The 4875-nt window shown below is 36.8% G+C and overlaps 1 pseudogene; it reads right to left on the reverse strand.

Annotated features, from left to right (window-relative positions):
• Window positions 1-2898, reverse strand: part of LOC109838586 — a 3052-nt pseudogene extending 154 nt beyond the window's left edge.

Genomic DNA, 4875 nt, shown 5'->3' on the forward strand with positions numbered 1-4875 from the left:
CGCAAACGCCTGCGCAAAACTCCTCGGATTATTCGCAAACGCGTTCACCGTCCCCCTCGTCATCGCACTGCTAAACAGCGTCTGGTCCGAAGTAAACAACCCCCTACCCTTCACAAGGTTCTTGAAATACTCGTTATCGAATCGATTCGGAGAAGTCGGGTCCATATTCACCGCGATCCTCGGGTCCACGTTCCTCGGACAAGCCTGCATCAGCTGTCGTGCATATGTTGCGTTGAGAGATGGGTCGGCCCGGGACTGGGAGCTGAAGGAGTAGACGGCGGCCGAGTTCCACGTTGAACCAGGGACCTCCGGACTGAAGAATAACAGAATAGTACAAATCAATCATCCACAATTTTAATCGTAGGATCAGTTCAATTTTAGACTGTTTATGTGATTGGCAAAACTTGGGCTGGTTTAATTGATCCACAACTAAACCAGTTCTTGCCAAAACGAGTTCAAGAATCCAAGTGTAGCCCAGAGCTGGCAACGGAAAAGATTTGTTGCAAAATTTGGCAAAATGTGCGAGGAAGTATTGCGTACCAGTACAACCACATCCCTGGCAGCCAATGCTAGAATATCGGCACAGGAGACGACTCCAGGGCATTGAGCCTCGACCGCTTGTTTGGCTTTGTCGACGGTGTCGAAACCGTCGCCAGCAAGGGAGAGATTGTCGGCTGCGTCCCTCTCGGCATCTCCTCTTGCGGATGAGATCAGTACCGACGCGTCGCATCCCTGTGCTTTGAGAGATTTTACGGTAGTCACGTATATGTCTTGAGTTTATCTACATGCATCTTCATTTTTGCGGGTAGATTGGTTAAGCTACGATGCTCGATTTAAGTAGGAAAATGAAAATTTTTTGCTTTGGTTCGTTACTTGAGTGCATCTGATTTTTATGGAACATTAAAATATATGATAACTTGCATGATCAAGAAAACTAGTAGTTGAATAGATTATCACAAATATTATAAGATTCGATAAGGACGGTATAGTTAATTACTTTTAATGTTGATGGTGCTTTATCCTTTTCCTTACCAGGATCCCAATTCTAGTAGTATGTACTCTCCTGAAAAAGCCTAGCTAGTTACCTACTTTCCTAAACGACCTTTAATTAATAATGTAGTTAGAGGCAGTTTAGTTCGATTTCTATAAATAAATGAAAAGAAAAGAAAGGGAAAAGCACCCAAATTTTAATTTACATGCATTTATATAAAACTAATAGGAAAAGTTTTAGAGAATCTCAAAAAGTGGTGTTTTCTTTTTCCTTTTTCCTTTCTTTTTTGACTCTTTTCATGTTCGGTTCAAAATATGAAAAGAGGAAAACCAACATTATAGAAAATGGGTTGAGAAGTGAAAATGGGTAAGTTTTATAAAAAAAAAAATTATTATTTACTTCAATGTGTCAGATTTCTAAGCAATTTTAAGTTAATTTCTATAAAATACACCATCTTCTCTACTTTATAGAAATATTTATATAAAAAGGTGATGAACCAAACACGTACGATTTTAAAAAAACTTCAGAAATCAATTAATTACATAACTGCTACTGTGTAGGGGTTTCTATAAAGTTTTTTTACAAAAATAGTGAACCAAACAGCCACTTAGACATTAGATAGAGTCTACTCTTTGATTCATAGATCTATTAATTCCTAGTTGATCGATTAGTTATAAATATAGTTAGTTTCTTATAAATTGTCTTGAATGGAAAATGATAAAGAATGTAAACTAGCCGGTACGGTGATAAGGATTAGATTAAAATAACAACAACCGTGTAAATTAATATCAAAAGGCAGTTATTATTTGAAAATAGATTAATTACAAGACAGGTGAACCTAGAGCTTGCATGCGTATTTAAGTGAGTAACTTTGAAGTTCCTATTATAGTTACGGAGATAACCCTAAGAGTTGGTGGTCATATAGGCGCCAGGAGTTACAGTTTATAATCCTAGGGTTACTCGTGCACATACGCGTACTTTGGATTACTCATATAATTACACAACTCAGGGTATCATGTATATATCTTTACATGTAAAGACATATACAACAGTTTTTTTTTATATCTCCTCTCTTATTATAACTTGCTTGTATTGCATGCTCCACACATTACATATTACTAAACTTTAACTCAATCAATATATATATATATATATATATGTATATTATATATATAATTATATAGTAATAATAATATATATTATATATATATATATAATATATGAGAATATGGGTATACTTGGGCGCCAATGATCCCTTGGTAGTGATGTGGAACACAGTCTTGTCCATTACATCAGCACTTGGAGTTGGTGAGGCTGCCATCTTCAGGTGTGATGGTATGACAAGATGGTCCACATGCAGCTACCAAGGACCTTGTACCAAGTACCGCATTTTTCTCTCTCTCTCTATATATTAATATTAAATTAGAATTAAAAATTATATATATATATATATTAAAAAACTAAACTAAAAGAATTACGCTCACAAAGCAATCATGGAAGAAGAGCCTCAACGTCGCCGGGACAGTAACAAACGTCTGCCTGATCTTCTTCATCACCGCCTGCCTCACGATCAACTCAACATTCGGGCACGTCCTCCGATAAAAATTAGGTCGCAGTTGTGCCTTTCCTTCTCCAACGATCATCAACACCATTAATCCGACAAGCAAAGCTCTCTTTAAGTACTCCATCTCTCTCTCTCTCTCTCTCTCTCTCTCTCTCTCTCTGCTTCTAAGTGTTTGATGTCACTTATATAGAGATTACAGGTGACTATATGTATGTATAGGGGGGCTAATAATTGGTTTTTAATAATATTAAAAAGGAGGGAGGGATGTTGTGACCCTTTAAATTTCTTGGCAAGTTCTTCTTGTTCATGGCCAAGGCACGTCTTAGGATAAAGTCGAAAAGGGTTTTGTTTAGAGGACTATATAAGTTCGTTGGGCATTGCTTTGATGCACGATGGATAAGACTTACTCTATGATTAGATATAACTATGAATAGTTTAATTAAAGTGCGTATGCGTATATGGATGTTGTGACCCTTTATCTCTTTAAATTATGTGATGGGGTAACCTACTCGATGTCTTATTCAACCCAACTCAACTCCTGATGTACGTGGCTTCCATGTGGTAGGAATGCTAGATATAATCATAAGTTGTATGCATGATCACACGCTATAATATTGGATTGCAATTTCATGAGCAAAATGAACCAATTCGATCACCTAGGCTTAGGCCCTCTTTAACAGCTCAAATTTTGAACATATATGTAGTTAGACTAGTCCAATTTGCAATCTAGGTTTTATGCAAGTTTTGCAACAAAATGAATATTAGAGTAAGGCAACGATTATGAACTATGATTGATGAAAAATCAAGTTTCACATCAAAAATTAAGACGAGCAACCAGTGAATTGAATATAATTGGCAAATAATTTCGTTAAAACAAACAAGGTGAAAAGTGAATATTAAAACAAGAACAGGCAGTAAGTTTTTGAGAACAGTCACAGGCATGCAAAGAGAAAACACAGACTAAAAGGCTAGAGCATTTCCTCTTTTATGCTACATGAACTTGCGCCTGTCAAAGTCGCCTAAAATCTTTCTTTCCTGAAAATGATGACAATCCACAGAGATTTTTTGTTGTTGTTGGGGGTGGGGGGGAGATAACAAATTAAGAGGGCATGGGAATCAAAATGTACAACTTGATTAAATTATTTGAAGACTACTCAAAAAAACAAAGGCTGAAGATTTGATAATATTATAATGGGCAGATGACTTCTAAAATTGTGTGATTGGATTCTAAATATCTCTTTGCTATCATTTATACAAAAGAAAGTAGGGATCAATTCTAAAGTCAGCCCCCAATTACGTGCTGATTTTGATATTATGAGCTGTCACATGCCTTACCAACTATTTTGTATTAGGAAGAATATTCTCTAGTGTTGGCTGTTCACTAACGAAGAAAGTGTCCCCATAAGTAAAGCTAGTCGTCTGCCAATTTTCCTTCCAACTTCTCTTCGCTATATGAAAAATTGTTTATATATTGTGCTATAAATAAGATGCATATACAAAAGCCACAGCTTGTGAGATTTTTATTCTCAGTTCTCTGTAATCTTTTTTTTTTCCTATGTAGCAGTTGTGTCCTTGTCCAAAGGACTACCTTGATTGAGTTATTATGTTAAAATTTTGCTTAGGTAGACTTGCTTCCAACTAACCTTTCTGCATTGATGCTTGATAGCTGTCCTCCTCAAAGTTGACAGCCTATTTTCTATTATCCACATTTAAACCATACTAATAAAAACCATAAATGGTTATGAGAGATACCTTAGAATCAAGGAATCCAACACAAGCAATTCATGATCATGTTAGGTACTCACCCCCCTTCTTCATGAAACTCATTAACAAGAAACCTAAAGAGTCAAGGTATGTACAGGCCAGTCTGCAGGCCTAGGATCAAATTCTGACTACCGGCTTAAGGTTGAAAGAAAGAGAGCACATGGCGCCCTTTTTCTTCTTCTTCTTTTTCGTTCTTTTCCGCAAACAGTGTTTAGAGATATTTGAGCATGGCCGAGCTTGCAAGATCATACCTCTTCGACCTTTGAAGGATTACTGCAAATAGTGTTAGGTTACACCCCGATAATAACACCTCGAACGGAGACGTAATACACAAAATAAAGACACAATATTTAACACAGTACTCACAGATATACGTGGTTCACTCCTTCGGAGCTACTCCACGGTGCAACGACGACGCCAAATTCTTTTATATCCCAAAAGAATAAATCAAAGAGAACACCCTCTCTTGATCAGATACACTCCAAGAACAGAGGAGTTGTTTCTGGGATGAGATTTCCTTAAGAGTTTAAGGCCCTATTTATAGTGTTTGGGAAAC

Source organism: Asparagus officinalis, chromosome 4 (assembly GCF_001876935.1).
Source record: "Asparagus officinalis chromosome 4, Aspof.V1, whole genome shotgun sequence".
Lineage (NCBI taxonomy): Eukaryota > Viridiplantae > Streptophyta > Magnoliopsida > Asparagales > Asparagaceae > Asparagus > Asparagus officinalis.